Below are 18740 nucleotides of genomic sequence, written 5' to 3' on the forward strand. Positions count from 1 at the left end.
TGGCCACTTCCTCTCCTTCATTCTTCCCTTGAAGAGGCTCCTCAGTGTTTCTGTGCACAGAACTACCTTTCCCCCAAACCTGATGTTTTGCAAATAACTGATAAACAATCTGGAATAGAAGATAATTTTATTGGAGCCAAACTAAGGACCATGGGTTTGTCCAGACATCTCAGTACCTCCGAGAAACTACTGCAGAGAAGCATGGTTTGCAACATGGTTTTATATATTGTCACAACAAAGAATATACACCAAACATGCTGAGTACAAACATGATGGATACATTCCTTCAAGCTTTCAAAAGACAGATGAGCACATATACAAGTCAGCATGTCCTTGGCATCTGGGAAGGAAGTCTTATCATCAAAGGGGTACCAGCATGGATATCAAAGGAAGGGAGGCATTTATCCCTGTATTTAGAGTGGACATTCTTTAGTTCTGGGTAATGCATTCTTTTGCTTAAGTATTATGTGTGTATGGCAGGTTGCTCTAGTTCAGACCAAACCATGTATAAGCCAGAATGGCTTCCCCATACTTCAGTATGTGAGAATTTCTTCGATTCCTGGCAAACACTGCATGGGTATATGGTCGCTGAAGGATGTGCCATCACCTGTGTCAGGGCTCAGACCCTCTGAGGGTGAGGGCGGCTTCCTACTGGGACTCTCATCATCTGTGTGAGGGGCTTGTCTGCCTTCTTACTTCTTGGGGCTCCATTAATCCACAGAAGACATGGCCATGTGTCCAGAAGGCAGGGGATGGAGTGATGTTACCACAAGCCAAGGAATGCCAGAGCGACCAGAGGCAGGAAAAGGCCAGGAACAGATTATCCCCTAAGGTTTCTGGAGGGAAGAAAGACCCATCAATACTTTGACACTGATCTTGGACTTCTGTCCTCCTCAAGTGAGAGAATACACTTTTGTTCTTTTAAGCTATTGAGTTAACGGTAATTTCTTACAGCAGCAATAGGAAATCAGACTCCCTTGCAGCTAAAATCCTGTATCTGATTCAGTTTCCATCAAGCATAAGTGGTAGCTATCAATGGACCAATCAGATCTTCTGGAAAATACAACATAAGTACTACTGACTCTCCTGGTGGTGATACTGATTCTGCTGGGTGATTGTGTTAGTATTGCTAGTTTGGGGACCTGCCAACTCCTTAATTCTGGTTGAGGGGTTAAGGTAGATGTTAGTTTTTGGCTGGAGCCCTTATACTTGACTTTGACTTGATCAGAGCAGGGGTAGTGTTGTCTTGCTTGTTTTTCCTGTTGTCTTCATTTTGTATTCTTCCCAAACACAGACGAGACACAAGCTTGTGCAAGTAGTTATTTGGGAAATGATTTCAAAAAGCAAGAATGAGGGAGTGGGAAAAAGGATACAAGAGAGGAGGAGAAGCCACTAAAGTGTGTGCTGCTGAGCTGGTGACAGCGGTGAACAAGCTGACATCTATCCCATTGGGTACTCTGTAAGGGGCTGGGTCATGTGAATCTCAACTGACCACTGAGGCACAGGAAGCTGTGACCTTTATCTGTGGCTTGACAATCAGCCAGTAATCCCCTGAACTCCCTGTAAATGGGGTCAGTGAGCTCCTTTACCCTTAGAAAAATTCCCAAAGCTGAATAATGAGAGACAAGGTGGGGACTTAGGCTGAGGCTCTGTGCACATGAGAGCAGCCGTCCTCCACAGCTTTAACTGAGCTGAGGGATGTCCAGGGGCACCAAGGGTCTGCTGTAGTTTGTAGTTTGTTCTTAGCAGTGTTCAGAGACATTCGGACCCCATGTGAAGTCCCCTCTCTTTTTAAAATTTCAAGGTAGTGGCTGGCAGCAAAATCTAAAATAGAACATAGTAGAATGGTTAGTATCAAAAGTCAGTTCCTGTTCCCTCAACTGGTCCCAAGGCTGTTATTGATATTCATTATCCTATGAAAGATCTTGTAAACATCACATCAATGTCTCTTAAAGCTCACACTTGGGACAATATGACATTGTATCTATAAATACTATAGTCACCTATCTATAAATACTATAGCAAAATTCAGTTTTAATTTTCTCTGCTTTATCTACTAAATTACATATTGTGTCATGGTGGTTGCTTCAACTGCTTGATGGACTTCTGTAATAAAAAAATTCTACTAAATTATTGTTAGGTATATTTTTCATCATTTGCAGTAATTTCAGTTACTTAAACATATGGCTGACTCACAGAACTTAATTTTTTTAAAAAGTACACTAACTCAGATCATCATAGCATCTGTAAAGCCTTTAATGCACACAAATAATGATGTGACTCATATGATACTAATAATATATGAATTTAATTTTGTTGGCAACCGATATGTAATTACTCTGTGGCAAATCAAATTTCACAAGTCACTGAGCATTCAGGCTTGAAAATTGCATAGGTCTTGGAGGAACTTCCAGTACAGTAGTGTGAAGAATTCCACTGACCCGCTCCCTAGCCAAACTATGAAAATTATAAAACAAAACACAAACAAAAGCAGCTGTTTAAAGTCTGTGTAATTAGTTCCAAGGATACAGCAAGTAAAGAAGCATTTACTCACATCCAGGAACCCAGTGAACTGCAAGTAGGGTAAACAGAAAGGGATCCGCAGACACCTTGAAGTAAAAATGCAGAAAGGTGAGGCAAAGTAGAAATCTTAGAAGGAGGAAGATAGAAAAAAGAATGCTTTTACTTAGAAGAGAGTCTTTTTTATCACTTTAAAGAACCCCAATAAGATTAATAACTAACTCCTCAGAAGAAACGAGAGGTCAGAAAGAACTGAGATAGCATATTCAAAGTACCTAGAGAAAAAACTCACTGTTTTTTATTTTTATTGATTGACTGATTGATTGATTGTCTTTTTAGGGCCGCACCTACAGCATATGGAGGTTTCCAGGCTAGTGGTCAATTTGGAGCCATAGCACTGGCCTACACCACAGCCACAGCAATGCTGGATCCGAGTTGCATCTGCAACCCACACCATAGCTCACAGCAATGCCAGATCCTTAACCCACTGAGCAAGGCCAGGGATTGAACCCATGTCCTCAAGAATGCTAGTCAGATTCATTTCCACTGAGCCACGACATAACTCCTAATTTTTATTTTTTATTTTTTGCTTTTTAGGGCTGTACCCACAGCATATGGAAGTTCTCAGGGTAAGGGCTGAATAGGATCTACAGCTGTTGGCCTACGATACAGCCATAGCCATGCAGGATCCGAGCTCATAGCAATGTCAGTTCCTTAACCCACTGAGTGGGGACAGGGATTGAACCACATCCCCATGGATACTACTCAGGTTTGTTACCACTGAGCCATGATGGGAACTCCCAAAAAACACTATGAATTAAGAATTTTATAGCCATCGAAGTTATTTTTAAAAAGTTGAAGTTGAACAAGGACTGAAGAAATTTATTGCTAGCATACCTGCTTTACAAGAAATATTAAAAGAAGTTATTCAAGATGAAAGTAAGCAACCCCAGGAATTAATCTGAATGTAAAAACAACAACAAAGGTCATCAGGAAAGGTTATTAGGTTAACTATAAAAGAGTACAAATGCATTTTTTCTACTTTCTTCACTCGACTGATTTAGAAAGCACTGTATAAGGGAGTGTGTATATAATGTATTGTTGGGTCTGCAGTACATGCAGATATTTTCCTATAACTGTACAAAGGAGGTAAGTGGGAGAAAAGATGTGCAGCAATAAGAAAATGCCTCCAGATGGTAACTCAGATCTTCTAGAATGATTGCAGAGCCCCATTAATTTACAAAATCTATAAATATATCTTTGCTCTTTCTTCTCTCAACTTCTTTAGAAGACATAAAATTATATGATGTCATATTTGGTCTAGTTTTTAGTATTTATAGATGTAACATATAACAATAATACCTCAAAAAAGGTGAAGAGAGCATAGAGCTTTATAAAAGTAACATTTTTATATCTAGCTGCAATTAAGTTAGTATAAACTGGAATCTGATTCTATAAGTTGAGATGTATGTGATAAGCCAAAGGGCAGTCACAAAGAAAAAGCATATGATAGAAAAGTTATTAAGGAATTTAAGCGCCACATTAGAAAACATTCACTGCTTTTTTTTTTGCAAAAGAAAACAGTAAAAGAAATGGAGAAACCAAAAAAAAGAAAAAGAACATAGAAAACAAAGAACTGTAGACCTAAATCCAAGGATACCAATAATAACAGTAAATGTGGATGGATTTAACAATCTAATTACAGAGACGGTCAGACCAGATTTAAAAAAAAAGATCTAAGTCTATATTGCATATGGGAGTCACACTTTTTTCTCTTTTTCAACCACATCTGAGGCATATGGAAATTCCTGGGCCAGGGACTGAATCTGAGCCACAGCTGCGACCTATGCCACAGCTGCAGCAACACTGGATCCTTAACCCACTATGCTGGGCTAGGGGTTGAACGCAAACTGCCACAGAGACAATGTTGGATTGTTAACCCACTGTAGCACAGTAGCAGCTCCCAGGAGTTTCATTTTATATTCCAAGATAAAAATGAATGAAAAGTAGGATGGAAAAGGAAATATAACTCAAACCCCCCCCCCAAGAATGCTATACTTGTTATACTAATTTCAGGCAAAAGAGACTTTAAAACAAAAAGACATTTTATAGTGGTAAAAGAGTCGACCCATCAGAAAGACATAACAATTATAAATACAGATGCACCTAATGACAGAACACCAAATTTCATGCAGCAAAAACTGACAGAAATGAAGGAAGAAATAGACAATTCAATAATAAGTTTTGGAGACTTCAATAACCTATTTCAATAATAGGCAGAGCTAGGCAAAAGGGGAAATAGAAGACTCGAACAAGAGCATAAACCAACAAACATGTGGAACACTCTACACAAGAGTAAAATATACAATATACATTCTTCTCAGCTTCCCATAAACATTCTTCAAGAAAGACTACATGCCGTAAGGCAATCTAGAGTACATGAAAAAGAACTGAAATAACAGAAAATATGTACTCCAGTCACAATGGAGTGAACTTCATAATTGAAAACATAAAGAAATCAGAGAAACTCAAATATTGGAAATGAACAACCTCCAAAATTACCATTGGCGAAAGAAAAAATCAAAAGGGAGGTTAGAAACATAATTAAAATGGTTAAAACTGAAGTCACGACTTACCAAAACTCACGTGAGGCAGCTAACGCAGGCTTAGAGGGCAATTTATACCAATAAATGCCTATATGATCAGAGAAAGTTTTTAAATAAATAAACAAATCTTAAGACTCCTCAAGATTCTTGAAAAAGGTAGAAAAAAACTGAATCTAAAACAAGTAGAGAAAGGAAATAAAAATTAGAGCAGAAATAAGTGAAATAGAGAATACAAAAACAGTTGAGAAAAACCAATGAAACCAAAAGCAAGTCCTTTTTTTTTTTTTGGTTTTTAGGGCCATGCTCCCAGCATATGAAGGTATGGAGGTTCCCAGGCTAGGGGTCTAATTGGAGCTACAGCTGCCGGCCTACACCACAGCCACACAAAATCCGAGCCGCACCTGCAACCTACACCATAGCTCCTGGCAATGCCAGATCCTTACCAGGGATCGAACCCGCAACCTCATGGTTCCTAGTCAGATTCTTTTCTGCTGTACCACAATAGGAGCTCCCCAGTATCAAGCTCTTTCAAAAGACAAAGAAAATTAATAAATATTAGGTAGACTGAGCAAGAGAAAAAGAGAGAAGACTCAAATTGCTAAAATCTAAAATGACAGATGTGACATTACCACAAATTGAACAGTTTTAGAGGAATTATATGAACATTTGTATGCCAAAAAACTATATAATGTAGATGACATGGATAAATCCCTAGAAACACCTAAACTACCAGGGATGACTCAAGAAAAAATTAATTTGAATATAGCTATAAAAAGTGAGGAGACTGAATTAGTTAAAAAAAAAAAATACCGAGAAAAAACCCAGGTCCAGAATTTTGCTGATGAATTATCAATATCTGAATACAATTTAATATAAAAAATACCAAAAAAGCTTTGTATTGTTATACTCCTCAAATTGATCTATAGATTTAATCTCAATCCTTGTCAAAATCCTAGTAGTCTTTATTGCATAAATTGATAAGCCAATCCTAAAATTCATATGGATATGCAAGGGACTCAGGAGCTTCCTCCTTAGAAAAGTATGAACAGTTCATGCTGGGAGAGGTAAACAGACCCCAAGCCAACTGAAAAACAGCAAAGAGACAATTTCCAGGAAAGGATCTCACTACTCTGTAGTATCATTCTAGCTCAACCCCAGCAAGTTCATTGTCTTCACAGAATATAACCCTGAGACCTATCTGTGCAGGGCACAGTTGTCTCCATGGTCAGATGTGAAAGTGCCTAGGTATTAACCCTTATCTCCTCTTCTTGGCTCTGAGGACTTCAGATTCATCCTTGGAGGAAAGGAGTGGCATTTTTTGGTCTGTATGATGTCAGAGGCAGGCTCAGAATGAGGATAACATATTCAAATGTGCATTATTGTCTCTGTTTTTATGGCTAAGATAACTGAGGCTACGGAGAGAGGAAATGACATTCCATACCCTCAAGGGGTGAGTATCAGGTATTGATTTCCCCATCCCCAAATTCCTGTCAAGCATTCTGTATGTAAAGTATCTCCAACTAGCATGCCAATAGATGTTAAAGAGAGGAGCATTAGATCCAGGGGACTGGGAAGGACGACTAAGGATCCCAGAGTCTGAGAGAAGCAAGAAATGAGGAGGTAAAGGCTGAAGTCCCCAGATGTAATAATGTGGTTATTGAGGGGCAACTGCAGGATGAGAAAAAAGTACATGACTTTCAATACAGTATGTCATACTTTAGAAAAAGGGAAAACCAGGTTAGATAGGTCGTGGACTACATAGTTAATCCCTACCCCTCCCAATGGAGCTTGCATAAACCCAGTCATACCAGCCAGGTCTATTCCAGTTTGTAGAGGTGCAGCAGTGGCAGCAGGAGTTCTGAGAAACCTGTGTCGACCTCCCTGCTCAGTGTGGCAGAAACCAGGGAAGACCCCACCTCTCAGAAAAATAAATAAGCAAATATATAAGGAGATTTATGAACGATTAAAGTTTTGGAATTTCTAGACAAGTCATTACCAGACACTGTACAAAGTATAAATTTTCACAATTTGGGCATGCACGCACCCAATGACTTACCTATTTTATTCTTGTATATAAACTAGAGCAGGTTTTCCAACAGTGAACGATCACCTACTGATTTAGAAATTTAATGGATAAGAACTAGCATATTTTTAATGGGTACAAAGAGAATCACTGTCAAAGAATTTAAACGACTCCATATAATTGTTGCCAAGGGGCCTGCTAGAACTTAGAACTGACACTAGCCCTTCCTGCAAGCACATAACCTGGAGAATAGTCTGCAGAGTCACAAACAAATGTAGGGGTTTTTTTGTTTTTGTTTTTTTTTTTGCTTTTTTAAGGGCCGCACCCGTGGCATGTGGAAGTTCCCAAGCTATGGGTCCAATTGGAACTACAGCTGCTGGCCTCTGCAACAGCCACAGCAACACAGGATCTGAGCCGTGTCTGCGACCTACACCACAGCTCACAAGGCAAAGCCAGATCCTTTACCCAGTGAGCAAGGCCAGGGACCGAACATGCAACCTCATGGTTCCTAGTTGGATTCATTTCCACTGCGCCAAGACAACTCCGACAAATGCAGGTTCTTGATAGGACTTTCTCAGCAGCCCTTGTGAGCAACAGCTCCCCTCCTTTCCAGATCTTTCCCTTGAGCGCTCCTTGAGTACCTCCTGCAGAGATACCAAAACCCCACTTTCTGTGGTCTGAATTGACCAATCCAGCCTTAGTCCCTATATCTAAAGCACTTTAAGGACTGACTATGATAACGGCATGTGCTCCAGGCCCTGCCACACTCTCTGCATGCACTTTGCCTTGACCTCCTGTTGTGGCACCTTGAGGCATGCGAAGAGTTCCTCTAAGACGTGCCTGTAATAACTTTTTCTATTTCACGTTTCCTTGCGTACTTTGTTGACAATAGTTCACCATTGCACACACCGAGGATATACATTAGAAATGTTAATTTAACAAAGTCAAAACAGTTCCAATATTGGTTTAAATAGTTTAATAAAAGACAAACGTGCTGTCTCACGATCCGTGCTAGAGTATGCAATTGTTAAAAGGGGCGGGGGGGGGGACGTGGTTTCCATAACTGCAATAGGAAATAAAAACTAACATATTACCATCGAATGCACGGCCCAAGTAATAATTTCCCTATTTGCCCCACAACATCTCTTTCAGCTTGTCAAACTAACCCTTAATAAAGAACCAGAATTGCATGTGGTTGCACGAGACACTACCTCATCCATCACATCCTGGTTTAAGAGCAACAACACCCACTCCCGGCTGATAACACAGCCTCGACCACTACCAGCGAAAGGAGACGCTCTAAGGGAAAGCGCTCTCGCCACGCAAGTGCCGCAGGGCACTCTGGGAGGGAGTCTTCTGGGTTGCTTCTGCGCGTGTGCGGCTCCGCCCACCCCGTCCGGGACTTCCGGGCCCCGCTACGCCCCTGCCGCTGCCCCGGGGGTGGATCAGGTGTCCCGCGAGGGTGGGTGAGCAGATGGAAGGGCGCCCATCGCGGGGACGCAGGGCGCTGCTCCAGCCCGTGGAGTGAGAGATCGGTGGGTGAGCAGTGGACCTGACGCGCAGGTGGGAGCCGCGGCCTAGGCGGGTCCGGGGCTGGGAAGGGCCGGCTGCAGCTCCGCCTGAGGTGTTCAGTCAGAAAAAGGTCAGCTGCTGACGGCCCGGCGCCCGCCTCCTGAGGCTTCGCGACGTGGGAGTGCAGTCCAGGGTGACAGCGGGGCCAGGGTGGGTCTGAAGACCACCCGAGCCGGCGCGGGAGGAAGCTTCCCTACGGTATGTTTAACCTCTGACCCTGAGTTTGTTCATTTGTGATGCGAGCGCTTTAAGGACTAGCGAGATGCCCACTGTTCCCGGAGAAGTCGTTGTGAGGGGCAGGCAAACGGAGTCTTACCATGTGGCAGTTGTACTTGTGGGGTCTCTTGGAGCCTCTTCCGCAGGCGAGGTGTCAGGGCCCCTCAGGCGCTGCGTAGCCTGCTGAGCACTCCTGGTTTTGTTTACAGTTTATACCAGACCTAGTTTCCGGAGACCGTGGATGCCGGGAGGGGTCGTTGGGCTCTGGATGGCCGACCCGTGTCTTTGGAACAAGGTAGCTATTGTGAAGCATGAACAGTCCTACCTGAAAGACAACCGCTGTGACCTGAACGCTCTCACTAGTGCTTCAGGGCAGACCCAGAAGAGTCAAAGAAAGGAGACGATCCTAGCTTTACGAAGCGAGGCAGTGACTGATGCTTCTGTCCATAGTGAACGAGATCTGGGTGATGCTACTACCTCCAGAAGTTGTGAAAGATTGGGTGGTATTGGAGGGCTTGGCCCAGCTTCCAGGAAGAGACCTCAGCCGGGCTGAGAGGGGTGGGCAAAGGCCTTAGGAAATGTAACCTATTGGAGGGGATCTCAGGGTGCGGTCTGGGGGTGGGTGGGCGCCAGGGTAACCTGGCACAGCTGAGAGTGCTCCTTAAATATTCCCATTCCTTCGTTCTCCTCTCATTGTTTCTGTTATCTGAACTCTCTCAAAACCTATTGTATCATTAAATTTGATATCTAGAGGTATGTTGTTGCTTCCTCTTCCTGCTGCTTCTTCTTGGTAGTTCAGGAAGGGTTGTCAGGGTATTTCTGCCTTATAATAAAGATTGGGGGTGGAGTGAGGGTAAGTTAAAGAGAAAGGATTTGAGGACCGGAGTGATTCGCCAGGCTCACATGATTTTTTGTATATATCAGGTATCCTGACTTTAAGATAATATTATCCACTCTGCCATCATTAAGCTAAAACACACATTTATTTTTGACATCGTTTTTGAGAAATGCAGTGAAGTTAGAACAAACAGTTTTTAGAAGACCTTGCCTTAAACATGCCTATCCTATTTTCCCTAATTGTGTCTGTGGACGGTGTGAGCTGCAGGGGCTAATAATACAGGTTTCTCACTTAACATCAGAAATCTGTTTTAATAATTATAAATTTTACAGCACAATAAAAGAAGCCTATTTTCCACTGTTTAAAATAGGAAAATTAGAGGGAATCACACTTTACTTTTTGGTTACAAACTGATTTTTTAAAATGTAAATAAAACACAGCACATGTCCTCATTAAGACTCATTAAGACTCATTAAGATCATGAGTCATTAAGACTCATGATCTGCACACAATTGGTTTGTGCAATATGCATGATCTCTTAGTTCTAGCAGCTTCACTGAGGTCCATCTAGGTGACATTTGTTCTGCTTTTCAAAAGTTCTACATGTGGTTGTAAAGTTCTGTTGATTGTTTTCAACATGTAAGCCTTTCTTCCTTATGTAATTTTGTCAAAAAACATTGAGTTTTGGAGTGTAGATGTGTCATTTAGTATTTGCTCTGTAATGAACCAACCCAAGTTTACTGGCTTAAAAAAATGAAAAATTATTAACATATTTGCTGAAAGTTCTATGGTTCAGTATTTTGGTCCAGGTTTAGTTGGTCGGTTCCTATGCTAGTGTTGTCTGGATCACAAATGGGGCTGTAGTCATCTGGTGTCCTGACTGAGGCTCTTTGGTTTAAGGTGACTTCATTTACTTTTTCCTTGGTTTGTGCTGGCTGTTGGCTATAAACCATGTGTCCCTAACTGGCTAGCTCCAGGTTTCTTTACAAGGTGACAGTGTTCCCAGAAGCCAAGCTCTAGTGGAAAAGTACTTTTCATCCTTTGTTTGCAACATACATCCTTTTAGCATGTTAAGAAGCAAAAGCCACATCATTGTTGCAGGTAACTTCATGGGGCAGTAAATACAGAGAAGCAACTGTTGTTTAAATAAACAACCATTAGTTAAGTAAACATCTTTAGAAATTTTAATTGATTTTTACCATTAACTCTTGATAAATCAGTAGGAAACATGCTTTTGTTGAGGACTAATTATCTTCATTCTACAAATTCCTAGACCCTCGGGTGTTCCTTCTCAAGGTGTACAATATTGTTATCTCTCAGAAAGCTTTCTTTCCCTCCCTCCCCTTCCTTTTGTCTTTTCTAGCTAATGTCAGAGGTGTGGACAGCAGAATCTAGGAGCAAGTCACCCAGGTCTTTCATGATGCTGTACCAGTCTCCTTCTCTCCCAGCTCTATTTCCAGGATCCTTTATGTATTTCTAGGAGCAGCGGGAAATGAATACATCTCTGGTGAGTTGGGTTTTTTCCCTCAACTTGTTTTATATTTTGCTATATGAACTTGATGAGGGACCTTAAACTGAAATGGAAGTTCAGCCTCAGGGAAATATATGTAAATAAAATGAAGGCAGGTAACATGAATCAAGTTAAGTGTCATGGCATAAACACAGATGCAGCTGTTCCCTGATCAGAATAGACTCTTAGAAGAAAGCATGCTACTTCTTTTTGGAACACAAGTAGTTGCAGGCACAGAAATCTGAAACAGTTTCTTTATTGGTCACATAGATGATGGAGTAGACAGTGTTTCATTGCCAGCCTGGAAGTAAACACTTCATGAATTCTGCAGTGCTGCATCAGAACTTGCTTCATAAGATTATTCTGGGGTTCGTTAAATAGTGTGGACCCAGACAGATTTTAGAATGCCCTACCGGATGCCTGGATAAAACTTGGACTGTCTGGAGGGTTGAATCAACTGCAGGTCCTTTAAATACCTTTCTGTACATTTCTCTCAACTAGTCCATATATGCAGATTGTTTGGCAGGCTATTCAAGGTTATACGTTTTTTTGATAACGATATTTTTATTGTATTATTAAATACCATCTTTTTTCCCCACTGTTACGGATTTGTAGGTACTACAGGAATGATGATACATAACTTATATTTATAGTTTGTGGTATGAAGTATTTACACTTATAGTTAGTAGCAGTGTCATGCTACATTTCCATAGGAGATGCCTATTTAAAACAAAATGTTAGTAAAATGTGAGCAGCTTATCTACTGTAGGGAAATACTTTTGGAGGGTGGAATGTATACCAACCTACACTACCTGTATTGGGGTGACCTATAAGCTTATTTTTTGGCTTGTGTTTTAGAGGATACTTTAAGGTTGTATCTTTATTTATTTATTTATTTTTTGCATTGTAGGGCCGTACCTGTGGCGTATTGAGGTTCGCAGTCTAGGGGTCAAATCAGAGCTATATCTGCCAGGCTACACCACAACCACAGCAACATGGGATCTGTGCCGCAGCTGGGACCTACCCCACAAGCTGATTTAAAAGTTCATGTTGGGGAGTTCCCGTTGTGGCGCAGTGGTTAACGAATCCGACTAGGAACCATGAGGTTGCGGGTTCGGTCCCTGCCCTTGCTCAGTGGGTTAACAATCCGGCGTTGCCGTGAGCTGTGGTGTAGGTTGCAGACGCGGCTCGGATCCTGCGTTGCTGTGGCTCTGGCGTGGGCCGGTGGCTACAGCTCCGATTCAACCCCTAGCCTGGGAACCTCCATATGCCGTGGGAGCGGCCCAAGAAATAGCAACAACAACAACAACAAAAATAAATAAATAAATAAATAAAAGTTCATGTTGAAAATTAAGCAAGAATAAACATGAGGTAGGTTATATTTCTGTCCAGCCAAATTCAGTGCTATAGACTGAATGTATTTTTTCATTAGAACAGTATTCTGTTAGTTTATTGACCTAAGGAGACTTTATGATGCATTTTTTTCATTAGAACAGTATTCTGTTAGTTGTTATTCTAGGTAAAATGTTTATACTTATGTCTCCATACCAGATTGTATGCTTCTTTGAGGAGCAGAATGCTATCCACCCTTTTAACCCTAGCAACAAGGATAGTTCCAGATTTCTTGTAAGGGAAACTATAATAGTACTTTTAGGAAATAATGAATTAACACAGATGTGGGATATTTCTATTGTGATTTCTCCTTATCCCACAATATGGAGGACAAAAAATAGTGTATCCTGCTTTAAGATAAAACACACAGGAAAGAATAATTCCCAGATTTCTTACTCTTCTGAGACAGGCTGATGCCTTGAGTTGAGAAGAAATGTGCCATTACAGACAGGAGTTGGTGTCATTTGAGGATGTGGCTGTGAACTTCACTTGGGAGGAGTGGTGGGACCTGGATGATGCTCCAAGGGCCCTATATGGGGATGTGATGCTGGATATCTCCAGTAGCCTGGTGTCACCAGTTGAGTAAAACTACCCTAGTAACTGCCAGGTGCAGGCACTTTTTTCTTCACTGGTAAATGTACATTTGCTTGTGAAGTGAAATGCTACCTATGTTTAAAATTGTGGGCTAAGAAGAATGTCATTTCCCCCCCGTAATCAGAGGTTCATGTTAGCAACTCTCGAAGCTGTGCTGTTGGCGTACTTCAAAGGCCATGATACTTAAGCAGCTTGACAAAATTCTTATTTTTGTCTTTTGAGGGCCACACCTGCAGCACATGGAGGTTTCCAGGCTAGGGGTCTAATCGAAGCTGTAGCTGTTGGCCTACGTCAGAGCCACAGCAACACCAGATCCGAGCCACGTCTGCAACCTACACCACTGCTCGCGTCAATGCCAGATCCTTAACCCACTGAGCAAGGCCAGGGGTCGAACCCACAACCTCATAGTTCCTAGTTGGATTCTTTCCCACTGTGCCACGATGGGAACTCCAGCTTGACAAAAAAATTCTTACATTATTTCTCATCAACAGGACTTTGCTTTACCAAACCTGAGGTGATCGTCAAGTTGGAACAAGGAGCAGAGCCATGGACTGTAAAAGAACCCCCAAACCAGAGTTTCCCAGGTCAGTCAGTGCATGCTGGACAGAGGAGAACACAGCAGATGTTGGCTGTGCTGAACCGCTGTCACCGGTGGTTTCCGCAAGTTCAGACTTTAGGACAGTTATTCTGCATATATCATACTTATGCATTAGTCAGTCTCTAAATGTGGCTGTCACATGTAAACGTCCCCCTGTCTGTTAATTCTTGAATATTTTCTCAGACTTTACAAAAATCCAAGGCCTACCTGCCTCCTCTTGGAATTTTTTCTTGGTTAGTCACTTTCTCTGGATTCTCAGTAGGCTTCCTTTTTCTCCATTCTCACAGATTATTTTCTTTTGGGCATTTGGTCATGCATTCATGTATTCTTTTAACATGTTAATTGGGAAGTTTTAGGCACTGGTAATTTTTATAGATGTGTGGATAGTAGCAGTAATCTAAGAAGTGTCCTTTTTATACAGTTTTTATTTTATTGAAAGAGAAAAATGAAATATACATGTTTAACAGTGAAATCCAAGCCACAAAAATGTTGAACCAGAAAGAGAGAAAAATAGAGTGTAGTGTTTTCAGAGGGTGCTCAGAAGGCACATTTATGGGAGGTTGTTAAGTTTACATTGGTAGAGTTCAAGTCTGAGATGATTGTAACATACAGGGGCATTTAAAATCTGGAGTAGAGGGTGGATATCACTAGTGGAGATGCAGACTAGGAAATCATTAAGTTAAAAGCGCCTAGGGACCCATTAAGAACATGAGAGAGGGGGTCGAATTTCAGTCCTTGGGTGAGAATCTTGGCATTAGAAATCATGAGGCTGAGAAAGACCTAGCAGATTGTTTGCCATGGACAGTGGTGGTCTGTGACATGGGAGAATAAAGATTATGGCTCCAAGGCCAGTGAAACCAAGAGTTTCAGGGTGGAGGAGCTCATACTTTGGGAGTGGAATTTGAAATTAGCAGTTTTACTTTCTCTTGTGAAGATCATGGTTCAAAAAAAAGAAAGAAAGAAGGGAAGAGGGAAAGAAAGAAACATACCTGGGACTCCAGTTTCTGTATACCTGGGGGAAGCTGCACTTGTAGAGTACAGTAAAGTTAACATCTTTAGAAGCAGTGAACTATCAAGTCACTCATACCATGAATTGAGATGAAAAGGCCCAGTTAGTTGATTGCTGAAGAAACCGGAAAACAGTTTTTCAAAGATGATGGGCGTAGACTGGGTTGCAGAACCTAAACCCTTCAGACCTGCAGGGAGTTATTACACAAAGTGATAACTAGAGTTTCCTGAATCTGTTAGGATTTTGAGAAGCCAAGGATGTAGTATTAAGTTTGGAATTTGCAGAATGCTCCCTTGCTTAGTGTGAAGTGATTAAGCCTTTGAAAAACCCACAGGTGCCTATAGCTGTTCCCCAGGGAGAAGTAAAAACTAAACAAACATAGGTGTAAAGTCCTTGTCCCTAAGCGGTATTCTTGTTTAGGTAACAGTCAGTAGCCCTCTCCCATATCCTTTAAGCAGCTGATTGAGGAAAATCATGCCATCTTCAAAGCTGAGTGATCAACAGAGGTCTAGCACAAGTTACCCACAATTGTAAGAAAAACAGTAGAGAAAATAAATGGAAAACAAATGATAGATAACAAGCTCTCAGCTGAAAGCTACATCTAGAGAGTAAGTGAATATTTTGACCAAATATTTCCTCATTAAAAAGAAAAGAATTCCAAAGAAAAAACTTAAGGGAAAAAAAACCCAAACCAACAACAACAAACCCAAAAACCAAATGGGGGAATACCTTTTGTGAGAAATGAACACAATTGAATCCTCACACAGCTGATTTCCAGGAGCAACACCGTAATTATAATCAAATTGGGAATAATTTTAGAAAGACATTACACCTCACTCAGCTTCAGAGAATTCAGTTAGGAGAGGAAAACTTTTGAATGTGATTTATATGGTAAAACTTTCTGCAAAAAGTCTACTCTCATTAAAATCTGGAAAATACACACAAGAGAGAAACCCTATAAATGTAGTGAATTGGAGAAAACCTTCATTAGCAAAACAGTCCTTATAAAACATCAGAGAACTCATACTGTGCATGTGATGAGTGACAGATCCTTTTCCCTTAAATCAGGCCTTACTATTTATGAGATAATCCACACTGGGGAAGAGCCCTTTTGGCCACTGGCCAGCACTCAATGACAAATGTCAGAAAACCTTTTGTGAGAAGTCAACCCTCAATAGACATTGGAGAATACACCCAGGAGAGAAACCCTTTGGATAAATGGAGTGTATGAAAACTTTCTACCAAAAGTCAGCCCTCGCCATACACGAGAGAACTCATACAGGAGAGAAACCCTATGAATGTAACAAATGTGGAAAAACCTTTGGTCAGAAATCACACCTCAGAAAACACCAGAGAACTCACACTGGGGGAAAATCATGAATGGCAGAGACTGGCTATATATATATACCAAAACTCTCTTTTTCTTTTACTTGGATTATGGGATAAGCAGATTGGAAGCTCAAGAAACACAATAGAATCCCTAATGTCAAAGGAGGAAAAGCAGTAAATGTCCTGTGTCTAGTTTACGAGCCCTTTAGGAGAGTGAAGCCTTGGGCATCCCGGGAGCAGAGGTTTTAGTGTCCAGGTCAGCGTTGTCTCTAGCTCAGAGGATGATGTCATTTCCAGCGTTGAGTTCCTGGGTGGAGCAATATCGTCTAATGTGAGATTGGAGTGTCCTCAAGTGGACACCACTTGGTGTGAGTCTTGGTTTTGTTGCTGGGAGCCACAAAGTAGCTAAGAAGAATGATCTTGTGTGAGGCCTAACTGTAAGCAAAGCTACAGCAGATGCTGAAGAAGCTGAAGCTGCAAAGCAGTTTCGAAGAATCTCCCAGCTGATCCTGTCTAGTAAAAATTCCTGAAAAATGATTTCCTCTTCTATTCTTGCACTTTTTTGCTGTCTGACGTTAATGTGTGTTGTAAGTCATTCTTGGCTCATAAAATGGGAACCTTCTCAAATTCCTGAGCCTCCACCCAAGTATGGGCCATTACCTACTTACAGACCTAGCCCTTGCAAAATAGGTTGAAAACAGTTGAGCATTGTGTAAAGAACTTTCCTGTTATGCAGAACTGCCACGTAAGCCTGGGGATTTGTGGACTTTGGTCCGTTCCCATGGAAAAGATTAGGAGGTGGTTTGGGTGTTGCCCATGGCCCAACAATTGTGGCTACTATAAGGGGAGATATTTTGCCACAAAAAAACGCTACCTGTTGGGACCCAGCAGGTGGAAATTATTATTTTTATAATTGGCAGGATTCTTTGACATATAGATTTGATAATTAATAGAGATTTATATAATTATAGACAAGGTTTATGTAAGACAGTTTATGTTCCCACGACCTGCTAATGGTCTGAGGTCAGCCTGACCTCAAAAGCAAGCCACGTGTGAATACCCTACTCCCCATTAATGGCTGCTCATGCCTGCTATAAGAGCACAATAGGTAGCTTGAGGCAAGAATGTCTATCACCTTACGCCAAATCATGAAGCAAAAATTAGATACCTATTATTCTGCCTGCTAATCATTTTTCTAAGAATAAAAGTACAGTTTGCACGTATTTTCTATGTACTCTTCATTTAAAATCTAAAAGAAGAGTTTTGAATAATCAATTAGCACATGTTTTGTGCTTTGAATAATAAATTAGCACATATTGTTGTTTTGTATAATCATGTGCAAGAGTAAAATGTATAAAAGCTGATGCTCTCCTTTCAATAAACGGGTCATCTGCAGCATTTGCTGAGGGAGTTGGCTCCAATTCTTTCCGCACAGTTAGTAGCCCCTCCTCCCGTTCGTCGTCTCCTGGCTGATGGGGCTGGACCCCAGCATTTTGTGACTCTTTGGCATTACAACAATGCTGAACAATTTGTTGAATTTGAAGGCAACATTATGCTGGTAGCTCAGCTTGCAAAGATCTTTTAAGTTAAGCAGGTGATGTTTGTATCTGTGATACTGTCATCATGAAGCAAAGTGCCAGAACCCAACTGACACAATTAAAGTCTCCATTAAAGGTGGCCAAATCTGAGTTTTTACCTCTCCAGGGTTTTTCCCAGATGGGTGATGAGTGAGGTTCTCTTGCAAATAGGTTTAAATAATATGGCCTGATTTCAGTGTATGCTGTTAACAGAGTGTCAGGTTGTTTGACAATTAAAATATCTGTGGCTGATAGAGCTCTGGCATTCCTCTTTAAATGGTCCCTTTGCCTCAGTTGTTGGTTTGAATGATAACAAGCAAGCCTGTGGGGTCTTTGGGTTGTAAAGCTTGAATTAGTCAAAAGTGATGGTTTGTGGGCCCGCATTCTCCATGTTGGTTTAAGCAGCGGCTCCCTTGGAACATTTGAGAATGGTTTGCAAACCAATGAAAACATCCAGGGTGATAGTAAGGAAACCAAAATTCAGCAATGTGGTGTACCGCTCATTTGACTGGCTTTTGTTATTTGATGTTGGTTTTCCTCCAGCATATATCACTAACAAGTTGAGGTTTTCTGGGTTTATCCTTATGGGATATGGTATTAATTTTATTATCTCCAAATGTGAATTTCATTTGTTAGTGGAAATTCTTATCTTTTTGGTAGTCCATACTGCCTGTGAGAATGGCCTTGGAGTACGTGGAGATAGAACCTGGTGTCATTCCATGCTACACAGTAGAACAGACCCAATATGAGGCAGTGTTCTGTTGTAGAGAAAAAGAGGCTTTAATGCAAGGCAGCCAAGCAAGGAGACAGGAGGTAAAGTGCAAATTTGTTGGGTCCCATATGTAACAAACAGGAGGTGGATTTTTAGTCTCATCAGTCCCTCAGTGTGCCTGATATGTTTCCAAATATAGTTGCCCTGGTCCTCTACAAAACAAGCTTGGTGTTCTTGGTGTATC

General features: G+C 41.2%; 2 long non-coding RNA genes across 8 annotated transcripts in view; one reads left to right on the top strand and one right to left on the bottom strand.

Annotated features, from left to right (window-relative positions):
• Window positions 206-8474, bottom strand: LOC106508107. Of its 5 annotated transcripts, XR_001304667.2 has the most exons (5): window positions 8361-8474; window positions 7183-7239; window positions 6935-7042; window positions 2555-2609; window positions 206-1824 (listed from the first exon to the last, which is right to left on the bottom strand). It is a non-coding gene; the product is annotated as an uncharacterized LOC106508107 (long non-coding RNA). The 5 variants fall into 5 exon arrangements; XR_002338900.1 differs by lacking the exon at window positions 8361-8474 and having other exon boundaries at window positions 6935-7044; window positions 7183-8316; XR_002338902.1 differs by lacking the exons at window positions 6935-7042; window positions 7183-7239; window positions 8361-8474 and adding exons at window positions 5157-5214; window positions 5570-5609.
• Window positions 6562-18740, top strand: part of LOC100514924 — a 28325-nt gene continuing 16146 nt past the window's right edge. The window contains exons 1-4 of one of the 3 annotated variants that reach the window (XR_002338896.1): window positions 6562-6576; window positions 8302-8919; window positions 11139-11282; window positions 13763-13855. This is a non-coding gene — a long non-coding RNA (uncharacterized LOC100514924). Of the gene's footprint in view, window positions 6577-8301; window positions 8920-9146; window positions 9233-11138; window positions 11283-13762; window positions 13856-18740 lie in introns of those variants that run through there. The other 2 variants (XR_002338897.1, XR_002338898.1) reach the window with 2 other exon arrangements.

The sequence above is a fragment of the Sus scrofa genome, chromosome 14 (genome assembly GCF_000003025.6).
Source record: "Sus scrofa isolate TJ Tabasco breed Duroc chromosome 14, Sscrofa11.1, whole genome shotgun sequence".
Lineage (NCBI taxonomy): Eukaryota > Metazoa > Chordata > Mammalia > Artiodactyla > Suidae > Sus > Sus scrofa.